Source organism: Lepidochelys olivacea, assembly GCF_965140295.1.
Source record: "Lepidochelys olivacea isolate rLepOli2 genome assembly, chromosome: 2".
NCBI lineage: Eukaryota > Metazoa > Chordata > Testudines > Cheloniidae > Lepidochelys > Lepidochelys olivacea.
In genome coordinates this window covers 102,947,556-102,962,011 of record NC_140412.1, presented here as the reverse complement: position 1 = coordinate 102,962,011, position 14,456 = coordinate 102,947,556, and the positions used below count along the sequence as shown (strand labels likewise).

The 14,456-nt window shown below is 39.0% G+C and overlaps 1 protein-coding gene and 1 long non-coding RNA gene across 4 annotated transcripts in view; one reads left to right on the top strand and one right to left on the bottom strand.

Annotated features, from left to right (window-relative positions):
* The window catches only part of LOC311516302, a 43,415-nt gene that overhangs the window by 11,864 nt on the left and 17,095 nt on the right, over positions 1 to 14,456 (bottom strand). The window lies entirely within an intron of this gene.
* The window catches only part of MBP (myelin basic protein), a 167,234-nt gene that overhangs the window by 140,512 nt on the left and 12,266 nt on the right, over positions 1 to 14,456 (top strand). The gene's annotated exons all lie outside the window — the stretch shown is intronic.

Below are 14,456 nucleotides of genomic sequence, written 5' to 3'. Positions count from 1 at the left end.
GCAATTTCTAATAATACAAGACTAAGAGGAGGAGGTGGTTGAAAATATAGAATTGTTTGAACAGATAATTTTGAAAACATGAAGTGACAGGCTGCAAGAGTCCATTTGGCTATACACGCCTTTTACATTTGATCTGAACCTGTGCTTCCTGCTCTGTGAATTGTTTCCTCTTTCTCTGAAGCTCAGCAATGTATTCCCTAAGCTATTCTTTGACTGACACAGTTCTGCCTGAACAACCATTATACTCTTCAAAATATTTTAAGATCTGCCTCCCTTTGGCTTGAGCCCGTTGCCAGTATAAGGACTTTTTTTCTTCTTCATCACATCCCTCCAGAAGATGACATCCTCTCAGATGAATCTATTCTAAAAAAGAATAAACTGTTCCAACAGAGGTAAACACTTTTACTTGGTCACTCTTGTTGTCAGATCAGTGTGACAGGGTATTCGGTAGAGGGCCTCTGGAACTCATTCTGATGTTTTGCCAGATGCTGGGCCTGTCCAACTTCAGGAAGCAAAGCAAGACTTACCTGTTTGACCAGGCCCTGTCACCCAGCAGACCATGAGGATATCTCGATTTTATTTTGCTATGATATACCCAGCGTTTGAGGCATTTATATTTAAATAAATACACAGAACCTTCCCTGGAGCAACAGTAACTTTCCAATAAGGTGAACAAACTATATATACAAAGGGTGAATATCACCCTGTGCAGAGGGCTTGGGCACAGAATAATCCAACTCAAGATCAAATGGTAAAATTTATGTAATACAAAAGTCTTCTCTTCAAAGGGGTGAATTTCACCCACTATACACTGGAGGGCATCATCCAGTACGCTCTTTGCTCCTTAATGCAGCCATAAATTTGCCCTACTGTTGTTGTGTAGACTAGATTAGATTGCCTTGAATTGTATTTTCTACTCACTTGTGCAGCTGACCATGTATCTGACTATAACAGTTCATTATTTGCTATATCCCCAATTTTTATAATCATAGAATAGAATATCAGGGTTGGAAGGGACCTCAGGAGGTCATCTAGTCCAAGCTCCTGCTCAAAGCAGGACCAATTCCCAATTTTTGCCCCAGATCCCAAATGGCCCCCTCAAGCATTGAACTCACAACCCTGGGTTTAGCAAGCCAATGCTCAAACCACTGAGCTATCCCTGCCGCCCCCAAAATCAATGATTCTTCTCTCAAATGCCACGGCACCTTTCATCCTAGGATCTCAAAGTGCTTTACAGATAATGACCTTACCCACAGCACTCTCGTGAGGTAGATATTATTAACCCATGGAGAAAACATAGAGGTTAAATGACTTGGCCAAGGTCACTCCACAAGCCTGCAATAGTAAGAAATCCATTCCAGGTTTCCTGCCCTTTAGTACCATGATTGTAGGTATCATTAGCAAAGTTTTCTGGCTTTCATTTGACATTTTCATCCAAGTTTTTTATATGCACTGTTTTATAAAACTATGAAATTCCAGGCCTTAATCAGCCTCTGATCATACCCACTCTCCAGCTAGAAGTATTGCTTTTCAGAATTACTAATTTCATATTTGAGCTATTGAGTTCAATTTTCTATCCAATAATCTTTTTTCCTTTATCTCTTTTACCAGGACCTCCATACTGTTGCAAGTTTTTTTCCATCTAAGCAATTTGACAATGACCTTGAAATACACTGTTACATTCTGCAGAGAGAGACAGAATGCTTGATCCCTAACTGTTTAACAAACACCTTCTCTCTAGTTCCCCTCTTTCATTTACAGCTGGCAAAATACCTTTAGGCAGCTAAAGCAAGTTCTCACCAATATTTTTCACACCCCTAAAACCACATTGTTAGTAGAAAACAAGCGTGGGTGAAACCAACAGTGCTTAGCACAATGGGACTCCAATCTCAGTTGGGGTCCCTAGATGCTACTTTAATATAAATAAGAATACTCCTCATATCAGCTTCTTGCAGGATATACACAACTCTAAACAGACTTTCACTATGAGATTCTCTAGCCCCTCATCCATGACTCATTTTCACTTATAAGATTACTTGAAAATGAGTCCTGGGAAGTTGTAGCTGACAAGTTTCTATATTACAATAAAATCTCTTGCTCAGGATTTAAGCCCAATTCAGGTTCTTTATTTAAACTGGTGACAGCAGAGATGTTATTAAGAGAGCATCCTTAAATCTATTTGGCAAAACAAATGAGTTACTCATTAAACTGACAGTTGCAGGGTTTTGGGGATGGCTCAGAGGGTTAGTAACAGAGCATTTCACTTCTAAATTGTTAGGTCATACCCACCCTAGGGACCTTTTACTGCAAGGTTCTCAGCTCCCTCAACATCAGTGGGAGCAGAGGGTGCTCAGTCATTCATAGAAGATTAAGACCAATTTCAATAACAGCAAATAATTGTTGCTATCTATTTGGTAGCCCATATAAAATGAACTGGACAATTTAGTCCCTCATGGGCATGTATCTTCATCACAAATTGAGTCCTTTTCCAGCAGATTATTTTTTAAAGGAAAACATAACACCAGTAAAATGGTTTTACAGCAATTTCCTCTGAAAAGGACCCTGTCATGCAAATTTGGCCTGAAGTAAAAAAGTTATTTCAAAAAACTTACAGCCAATTAAAAAGAACAAAAACACTCCTGGAAATCTTTCAATTCCAAAGTAACATTTTCCTTCAGTGTTCAAAGCTCATGCTAATGATACTGTGCTAATGCATGAGAGCTATAACCTGAAATTTCCAGGAAACTGACTATAATCTACAGTTCACAGATTCCAAGGCCAGAAAGGACCATTGTAATCATCTAGTCTGACCTCCTCTAAAACACAAGCCATAGAACTTCCCCCAAATAATCCCCAGAGCAGATCTTTCAGAAAAACATCCAGTCTTCATTTAAAAATTGTCAGTGATAGAGAATCCACTATGACTCTTGGTACATTGTTTCAGTGATTAATTACCCTCATTGTTAAAATGCACACCTGTTCGAATCTGTCCAGCTTCAACTTGGAGCCATTGGATTGTATTATAAATTTCTCTGCTAGATCAAAGAGCCCATTATCAAATATTTGTACTCCATTTGGAACCTACACACTGTAATCAATCAACACTTAACCTCTTTGTTATGCTAAATAGATTGAGCTCCTGGAGTCTGTCACTACAAGGCATGTTCTCTAATCCTTTAATCATTCTCCTGGCTCTTCTCTCAACCCTCTCCAATTTATCAATGTCCTTCTTGAATTGTGGACACCAACGGTGGACACTACTCCAGCAGCAGTCACACCAGTGCCAAATACAGAGGTAACCCAACCTCTCTACTTCTATTCAAGATTCCCCTGTTTATGCATCCAAGGACTGCATTAGCCCTTTTGGCCACAGTATTGCACAGGGAGCATACGTTCAGCTGATTATACCCCACAACCCCCAGTGTTTTTTTCATTATTACAGGATGGAGGAACTGTATCCTGGGAAGCAGTAAGTATGGCCTGCATTCTGCATTCATAGATGTATACACTTAACAGAATTAAAACACATATTTGTTTCCACCCAGCTCAAATGAAAATAACTAGTTCATTTTCATCCTCCACTTGGAGAAACTCAAAGTAAACAATGGCATAAATTGTGAAAAGTAAATTTAGATTTTTAAAATGATTTCAGTTTTCCTCATCTAAAGTCCAGATGTGTTATTTATAACAAAGGTTAAAGATTGTTTTAAAATTAATTTAAGGCTGATCTTCAGAATATTATTGCCACTAATACATTTTAAATATTTACTGATAATTAGGGGTTTGATACTACATTTACCTGCCATTATTTATTTATTATGTTTTTATAGGAGCAATCCTGTTACGGTAAGATTTTTAAATGGCAGTTAACTCCCATTAAAAGTTTTTCTGTGTTTGAAAATATACTTTGTTGAATTGCATGAGTAGGCATTGCAGGGTTTAGCATGTTTGTGCCAAGGGAAGTCAGACAAGTATTTTGTGGGATACGTTTTAGTACCACCACTTATATGCCTGCTACTGATTATGATCAAACCACCACAAAAGGATGACAAGCGCTAGTAAGCGCAGTATTGGTTTCTCGGTTAAGTGTTGAAGAAGATAGTGAACTGGATGTGACATGTACACTAACAGATTATGGTTTATAAATCAGCATAAATGGAGAGCTGTTTTATGCAAATATTAAATTAAGCACCCATTTTACCTGTAAAATCCTACTGTCTGTCATGGCAGAGGTATAAATAATAAATTAGAAACTTCCTCACTTTGCCCAAAAACCCAATGCGATTGAATGGGGATGAAACCTTGATTCATAGTACTTTGTTGAAAAGTGGGCTTTGCCGTTTCTCGAAGACAGTCCCTGAAGCATGTTACTGTGGGCAGTGTCAATACATAAGTTACACGATGGAGGTAAATTTTTAGCACAGGGAGTACGCATAATGGTAAAACTGCTGTTAATAATTAAAGTGCTTGTCTGTCAATTTCCCTCTGCAACAAACTCAAGGTTATTTCTTTGTCTGACTTAGAGCCCAATTATACAAGATTGAGAGGCCAATATTCATGAAATTTAAATGAAACCGTGGCAGAATGCAACTTTGCTTCTGACACAAAAAGGATATTTTACTGCTCAAATCTGCACGTGTAATTTTATTCATGAGAGTAGTTCCACCCAAGATGATGAATACAGTTATTGCTATGGACAAACCAACATCATTGGTGGCTTATGAGTTACATATCAAACTCATTGCTAATAAATCCAAGGGGAAAAAAAGACATTTTAACAAATCCTCAAAGTATGGGAGGCAAAGGTTTAAAAACAAAACACCAAACCAGATATATATTTTTACTGGCAATTTTACCTGCAGTAAGAAACATCAAAATCTGAACTATGGGGTAGTTGTAATGTAGCAAGTCAAAACACTGTGGCTTTGGCCCATCTTAATGAATAAAATGAACAGCCTTGGAATTCCAAAAATCACCAGCAACGAACGACCCAAGTAGTGCTCTCTCTGACTCTCTTTTTAGATGATGGCAGAGAGATATCAACTACACACAAGATTTCTGAATTTGAGTGCCAAAAGCTAGACCCATATTTAGGCACCCAAAGACAAAATCTGATTTCAGAAGTGCTGTGCACCCACAACTCTCATTTAAGTTGGTTTGAGATGCAGGTATTCAGAACCTTTAAAAATCAGGCTACTCTTGAACCAGAAGGTAACCAGATTTGAAATATTTTGGCCTATAATACACAGTATCTGCAGTAAGTGAAATGAAAATTTGTTCTTGGCTAATTAACAACAAAGTTTCCCCAAGAAATTCCTAGAAACTTCTTTTGAAAGTTAGTGATACTATATTTACCAATTTCACAATGAATTCACAAATTGATATACTGAAACCTAGGTATAGGCAGTTCTCCCATAAAAAAAGGCAAATACACACATTGTGGCATGAAACTAGTCAAACAAAAGTGACCTTTGCTTTTTACCTCTCTCTGGAATACAGAGCAGGGTTCATTCACTAGGATCGGCTGATTGAGTCCCAAACACCAAGCTTCCTGCGAATACTGGGGAATCGAGTCTTTGGGTATGCCTACTGTACAAGCACTATGGTGGTGCTGCTGAAGTGTAAACGCTTGCTACAGCGATGGAAGGGGTTTTTCCATCACTGTAGTAAATCCACCCCTCAAGAAGCACAGCTAGGCTGACAGAAGAATTGTTCAGTCAACCTAGCAGTGTCTACACCAGGTCTTAGTTTGGATTAACTATGTCTCTCAGGGGTGTTCATTTTTCACACCATTGAGTAGTGTAGCCTAGGTTGGCCTAAGTTTTTAGATGTAAACCAGGCCTCGGTTTCTGAATGCACCGTTTGGACAGAAGGCTGGCTCTTTGTTGTTGACTACAGTGTAAAGTATTCAACGAGTATAAAACTCATATACTTCTCTTATGTCAGCAAACTATTTTAAAATGTACCTGCAAGCAAATGGCCAAATCCCTCTGAGTTCACAAACCAATTCATTAATTCAAAGGGTCTCAATTCAAGACTAGACTTTATGAACATGATCATTGAATGTAACATACGGAAACTAATCTTGCCTTATTAATGATTACCTCAGGAGTTGCAAGTGCTGCACAATATTAAAACTGATGTAGAAGTTTAACGTTTATAATAGGTGTGAGGCATAGAAAACCCTATGAAATTGTCTGATAAGGTGCTGCAAACTTTAATTGGCAATCTGTGTGTCACAGCTCCATCTAGTGATAAAGACTAATATCACACTGTACAGAGTGGAAACTTCCCCGGTATCACAAGGAAGCAACAAAAGGTAAATATGGCCTCTTTTTAAATTATAGTTGATGTGCCACGTGCCCTTCATATTTATTAGGTTTTCATATTGGTGCCCATCATTTCAATTAGTGCCTAGCATCTACTTCAAAAGTAAACCAGGATATGGTAGTCTTCAGCATGTATTGATATAAAACTCATTGACTGGATGAACTAATTTAAAGACTTACTTTAACAAAATTGTATAACAGCAAGAAGTAAGTAAATAACTCAGCAGGGTTATTTCTTTTTTTAAAGACCCTCAAACAACATACTATGGCCTTTCAGTGAACGGATTTTCATAGGTTGGTTGTAGGTTGTGTTGTTTGTTATTTGTGATTCTAAGAAAAGTTTTTCCAATTTTACTTTCTATTTCATTGATTTTGAGTCTTAGAGCCTTCAGAGTAATAAAAAGCACAAAGTTCAGATGAAAAAAGGGAGTAAATACAGTAGTTTACAAATGCATCCTAAATTAAAAGGAAATAAGGTAATTATCTGTTGCATCAAATTTAGAATAATATGTTTACAGAGGTTAATACATGAAGCGAGCACTGCATCTGGAGAACCGATAAACACAAGTTGTTGAAATCGGTCACAGGACGGTCAGCAGGAACAACAGCCCAGTTCCTGGTTTTAGGTCCCATGACTAGCTCATCCCTCTTAAAAAGGACCATATCAAAAAACTAACGGTTGTAATGAAATTGTTGGCACTACAAACAGCAGAATCTATGTCCATAATACTTAATTCGCTCTATACTTCGCATGATATCCTTTTCAATAAACCAGATTACTGGCATACACTGTATACCAGTAACTGATTATAGACCTAGATGGTGATTTACACCTAGTTTTTAAGTCATTAACATAAAGAAAATGAGAAATCTTATTCATGACAATTTCCACAGTTCATTTTCTAATTCTACTTTATTTACTCTGCAAAGAATGAGGATCTCAGGCCTCTAGCCAGTGACATCACATATACCACTGCAGAATGTCTAGTTAAGTCTAATTAATGAAGGCTTTGAGATTTTTTTTTAAACTAGATAACTGCAGGATAAAATCATAGCAAAATGGTTAAAATATAATTTAGCTCAAGATGTGGGAAGGGAGCTGGGAATGATTTAAAACAGTGGTGCTGCAGGATTCATTTTGGGACATGAAACTTGCTTGAGCACTCATTTTTATTCCTTGGGAATATGAATGAGTGAAGCTTCGCCATTTAAATTCCTACCTGCTGTCTCTTGCTCATAAGGATTGAATACGAAATACAGAGTGGTTACTTACATTGTGGTAGCTGTGGTTCTTTGAGATATCTGCACATGTGGATCCCAGTCATGGTGTGTGGTGGCCCCAGTGCAATAGCTTGGAACGTTTTTATTAGTAGTGTCCAGTAGGGGTCATGCTTGTTGTCAAGTCCTCATGATCTGCCTCCTAAGGGCACAAAAAGCAGTGACTGCAACTGCCACTCAGTTCTTTCACCACCCAGAATCCATCGTGTAAGATTCTGAATTGCAAGAAGGAAAGTAGGCCATGGGAGCAACATGTCCAGACTTCTCAAAGAACCACGGTTACTATGAGGTATGTAACCACTCTTTCTTCTTTAAGTACTGGACAAGTGCATCCCAGTCATGATGATTAGCTAGCAGTCACCCTAAACTGAGGTGGGTGCGAAGAGTTAATTGAAAAGAGATTGCAAAACCTCCCTTCCAAAATGGGCAACCAGTCGAGAAGCATTCATTAACAAATAATGCTTTGTAAATGTATGAGCTCAAGTTCTGGTAGCTGCTCTGCAAATCTCCAGTATTGGCTTTCAACTTAGACATGCAACCGATGTTGCTTGTGAATGAATAAGAATGTTTTAAAGGACTTATTAATATTATATACAGTCCTAATACAATCAGATGCCCATTTTGAAAGCTTTTGAGATGAAATAGCCATCCCTTTAGATTTATTTCCATAAGCAATAAAATGTCTTGAAGTCTTACAAAAAGATTTTGTTTTATCCAGATAGTATAACAATGATCGTTTGACATTCAAGATACACATGTAATTTAACTTCAGCTGAGATGAATAAGGTCGTGAAAAGAAGACTGGTAAATTAATAAACTGATTTGAAAGTCCAATACAGGTGAGTCGCATCATACGCACATTTAACTTATGCAAATTCAACTATAAGCGCTCGGCAAAAAAAACCCAACAACAACAAGATATCTGTAAACAGTGTGGGCGATTGTGCCCACCATTCCACTCAATGAGCATATGCTCCTGAGTGAGCGTGAGACGTGAATCTGCTGTTCCCTCAGTCGGTCTCAGTTCCCGCATGCGAGCATCTCGCCGCGTGTGATTCCAGTGTTTAAAGATATGTATTTTTCGTACAACGTGGCCCTAAACGCAAGCCAACTGCTTCATCTGGTGCTCAACTGAAGAAACAGCGATCAGTTCCAACGCTGGAGGAAAAACTGGCTGTGTTGGACTTACTGAGAGACAGTATGTCGGTTTTCAACGTGGTGGATAAATATGGCCGCAACAAAACTAGCATCCGTGCCGTCAAGATTCGAGAGAGAGAAATTCGTCAAGCCGTGGCATCAAGTGCTCTAATAACTGCTAAAGTGACGAGTCAGGTGCGTTATAAGTTTTTAGTGAAGACTGAAAAGGCATTAAACTTATGGCTGGAAGACATGAACCGTAAACGTGTGCCTATCGATAGCAACACGTTGCGAAAAAAGACTCTTAGCCTCTACGCACTGTTCAAACCTCCTGCCAAAGAGGGACAGCCTTCTGATGAGAAGGAATTCAAAGCCAGCCAAGGTTGGCTTAACAGTTTTAGGAACCGCTTCAACCTCAAAAACGTGCAGACTACTAGTGAAGCTGCATCTGCCAATGAAGAGGCAGCAAAAGCCTACCCCAAACAATTAAAGAAAATCATAGAAGAAAAGGACTATCTTCCGGGACAAGTTTTTAATGCTGATGAGACTGGGCTCTTCTGGAAAAAAAATGCCCAACTGCACTTACATTTCAAAATCAGAAAGACAACCCCGGCTTCAAAGCAGCTAAAGACTGTGTGACTGTGTTGTTTGTGGCAATGCGGCTGGGCATTTAATAAAGTTGGGCTTGCTCTAGAGGACTGCAAATCCCCATGCCCTGAAAGGCAAGAACAAAAATCTCCTGCCTGTGTTCTGGCAATCAAATAAAAAGGCTTGGGTGATGGCAGCATTATATCTGGATTGGTTCCACAAGTGTTTCATTCCGGAGGTCAAGCGGTACCACAAAGAGAAAGGACTTGACTTTAAAGTGTTGCTGATCGTAGACAATGCTCCTGGCCACCCTGCGGCACTCCAGTTTGTGCATAACGAGGTTGAAGTAATGTTTCCTCCCCCAAATACCACCTCCAACCTCTCGACCAAGGAGTGATTCGCTGTTTCAAGGCCACAGACACAAGGCTTGCGTTCTCATGGATACATAGCGCTATGGATGCTGATCCCAATCTTAATGTGATGGAGTGTTGGAAGTCCTTCAACACTGTTAATTGCATCACTTATATTAAACAGGCAATGGATGCAATCAAGCCTGAAACAGTCAATGCATGTTGGCGAAACCTATTGAAAGAATGTGTGAATGATTTTAAAGGTTTCCTGACCATTGACAAAGAAGCGAAATGCATTATTCAGGTGGACAGGCAAGTGGGTGGTGATGGCTTTGTTGACATCCTTGAGGAAGAAATTGAAGAATTAATTGAGAGCCACAGAGAAACACTGACTAATGAAGAGTTAGAGGAACTGATAAAATTGTCTACAGAAGATGAAGATGATGACGAGGAACAAGAAGAGCCAACAAGTTGGAATCTTCCTAAATTTGCTTAAGTGTTCCAAGCAGCGAAACACTTGAATGATTTAATTTCTGAATATGATCCGTCTATGGAATGAAGCCTCAAAATCACACGTAGTATTACAAACGATTTGAGACCGTATCAAGAAATGTTTGAGCAGCTCAAGAGACAACAGCGACAGTTGCCGATCACCATGTTTTTCAAGGAAAAACAAACAACCAGCAGCAGATGAACCTATGCAATCAACTTCTTGAGCTCAACCAGAGCCAACCACTTCGTCTACAACTCTCTCTCCGTCTCCTGGATCGACATCTGAAGAGTTAATGTTTAGCTATTCCACCTGGAAGCAGGAAGGGCACACCCTGACTGTTTTGTAGAAGCAATGCACACATTGCTCTATCCAAGGACAAGGGCTAGATATGAACCATGAGAACTTGATTGTTTGGACAGCAACTGTGGGAGGCTTTCTTAGCCTGGGCTCAAGGCCTGAGAACCAGGATTGTAGTAGATAAAGGATGGTAACTAAGTATATGAATCAACGTCATACATTCCTTTGTGTAGCAGTGTGTAATGCTTAGGGGGAGAAATATAATAAAAGGAGAAGGTGGAAGGCGGGGGGGGCAGAACAGCCCATCTCCGCTGACCAGCCTGTTTGCTTGCATAAAGCTGTGTTCTGTCTGATCATTGAACTGCCACAGACATCAAGCCATCATCTCCTGACAACCCCCTGTAACTAAAAATACAGTATTATAAAATTATATTTTGCATATGTACTCATTATATACTGTACATTACTGTATACATTATACATTTAAACCTATTACTGTACAGGGTTGTATACACAAAACCATGTACAGTATACTGTACTTTATGGGTGATTTAAGGGATTTTCAAGGGTAATTTTGACTATACGTGATTTTCACCTTACGTGCTGACTTTAGAACCTAACCCCCATGTAAAATGCGACTCTGCTGAAATACTTTTGGAATGAAGGACAGATTATGTCTCAGTCACCCTTTCTATATGAAAAGCCTTGTAAGGAGGGTTTATAATTAATACTTGTAGTTCATTTATTCTACTTGCTGAGGTAATAGCCACCAAAACTGCCGTTTCATTGCCAAAATTCTGAATTAGGAAGTTTGCTAGAGATTCAAAAGGAAGTTCCAGTATAGAAGAAAGCACTAGCTTTAAATCCCATGTTGGAGCAATCTTTCTTACAGGAGTAAGAACTTGAACTAAGCCCCTCAGAAATCTGCACCCCCTTCCACTGGTGGATGAAATACTGAAATCACTGCCAAATCACTTTAAATGTAATAAGTAATCCAAGATTATTGGAATACAACACACCAAGAAGGTATGTGATCCTTGGATATGGCCCAGAATAAAAGACATACCACTAGCAGAATGTGTTATTTCCTGTTCTGAAGTTAGATAATGTTCTTCAGCAGTACAGAATATCCAATGAGGACATCCAGAAACCACCCAAACAATGAGATGTAGTAACACTGGATTTGAGTATAGGAGTAGGCTGTGATTTTGTGATATCATGTCATTCTGAATCAGCAGCGTGGTAAACTGTTGATTGGACACTATTAGAAGATCAGAGAACAAGAACTGATAAGGCCAATTAGGTGCTATTAGTATAGCCCAATCTTTTTCTTACCTTATCTTCCTGATCACCCTTGGAATTAAAGGAAAAGTAGGGAAGGCATACATCAAATGGTGTGACCAGCAAATCATGAAAGTGTCTGCTATGAATCCCAGACTCTTTCCTGCTCAATAACAAAACAGACACTTTTTGTTCTGATTCCAAGCAAACAAGTCTATTTGGGGAAACCCTCACTTTTGGAAGATTTGGTCCACTAATTAATTAATCTTTTAAGTCCCATTCATGGGACAAGGTCACCTTTCTGCTTAGTGAGTCTGCTACACCATTGCTCTTCCCTGGAAGATGAAGAGTTGTCAGACTGATACAAAGCTGGATACACTATTCTCATATAGAACATAGAAGGTCTGCCTTACACCTCTCTGCCTATTCAGACAGTATGGATAGGCACTTGGTTAAAACATCCTCCAAGCTGATGAAATCCCAAACGGCGGTAGTTGGAATTCATAATTATTTGCCAAAGCCACAAACTGAAGATACTACTTGAGTGCAGAATGTGTCCGACACATGAAAATACGCTTTGTGCAAGTTGAGGGTCATGAACCAATCCATGGGATCTAGAGTGGGAATAACTGAAGCAAGAGTTACCATTACAAGACTTGGCATGCCAAATGTATTTGTTTTGGATTCCCAAAATCTAAGATCGCATGCCAACCTCCTTTATTTTTTTTATATGAAAAACGGAAGCCCTTTTCCACATATTCTTCAGGTACCAATTCTATCAACCTGTCCTAGGTTGATTAGGTCATCTAATTCTAGATGTACGCTTGTGAGAAAAGGGATCAGGTATGGGTGGGAGGCAGAGACTGAAACTGAATGACATAACCATCTCTGAGAAGTTGAAGGGCCCATTTATCTGTGATGATTCCAATCCAAGTCTCCTGGGAAAAGAAAAAGCAAAATCAAAAAGGAGGGAGGAACAGGTATTGGTCCTTGTAGATTAGTCCAAGATCCTCAACCATCACATCGAATCTGATGTCTCTGTGTCTGTCCTGGTTGTGAGGTTACCAAAGAGGACGATGGAATTCGTCATCTTTTTGATATCTTAATCTCTTCGTGGATTAGTCAGAAGATCTCTGCTGGTAAAAGTATGAGGAAGTTTAGTATATTTTGAGGAGGAGGAACATGGGCAACACTGTTTCTTCCTAAATGCAGGTGCATATAAACTTAGAGATCTAAAAGTGGATCTTAAGTCTTTTAATGAACTCAAGGTCTCATCTGTTTTAGTTTCATCTAAACAAGCTCAATCCATCAAATAGCAAATCTTCCGTGGTTGTCTGTACCTCCCTGTATCAATCTGGTGCAGAAAACCATGATGCATATCTCCTAACAATAGCTTTAGCTGTTTAACAGACACCAATATCAGTTGCACCCAGATCAGTTTGAAGAGCTATTTTAGAAATCAACTAGCCCCCATAAATTGATCTGAACTCCTCTCTAATTTCTGTAGGTAACTTGTCCTTAAAGTCAGATGTTTGTTCTATTGTAGATAATCATATTTAGAAAGCATAGCTTGATAATTAGTTATTCTAACTTGCAGACAGGCTGATGAATAAATTTTCCTCCCAAAAGTGTCTAGTCTGTTTGGTTCTCTCTCTTTGGGAGCTGACTTTCCCAATTGTTTCGACTCTTCATTTGCAGGAGTAACAACCAACGAAGATGGAGATGGACAAGTATAAAAATACTCAAAACCTTTGGATAGTACTTGATATCTACAATTAGCATGTTTTGAAGTAGCTGAAATCAAGGAGGGAGTAATCAAAAGCTCTTTTTCTATTCTAAAATTCCTCACTGATAGGAAGAGCAACTCTATTTTGAGATGCTGGTTGTAAAGTATCAAAAGTTTATACCTTTTCCTATACCATTTCTTATAGGACTTCCAGTGTTTCCCCTTATGCACTTCAATAATTCCTGAAACATTTTAAATGTATCAATTGTCAGAGGCACAGTGGATGAAATAGTCTCTTCAAGTGAAGAAAAAGAAGAAGAATGTGGACATCCAGCTTAATCTTCCTGGTGAACCGGTAACTCTCCATCACTAGAATGATGCTGTTCCTCTGTTTCCATAATCTGAACAGGAAATGAGGTGACACTTGAAAAACTGAATTAGGTGACTTACACATATATGCCATTTACTGTGGGGGAACTTCCCCTGGATGCTGCAGATATTGCTGCCACAGAGACCAATATGGCCAAGGTTGTTGACCATGTGGTTAAGATACATTCATCCCATTTGGGGGATACCAACGAGAGTAATTAGAATTTAAACCCTGACATTCATAAAAAAGCTCCTTTGTGTCATCTTTTCTGTTTTTATTTTCTTTTTGCTGGCTTCTTAGGTGGAGGGCTCCCACTGGAATCTGATGAGAATCCTTCTATTGATAGGACAACAGGATTTTAAAATTTGAGTAGGACTTCTACTCACAGCCCTACTGTTCTGATGATGAAGAGAAATCTTTATCACGGGTATTCTTGATCTTTCATGGAGAGGAGGTTTAGATGGTGCAGAACTAGAAGACTTTAACAATGGTAAACCAGGCGCTGGAGTTATTCTGATATCCAAGGGAGATGTAAACAAGTATTTCGGTGCTGTGGAATCCCCTTCAAAAGACATCTGAGTTGAGGAAGCCTGTCTCATTTAGCTGC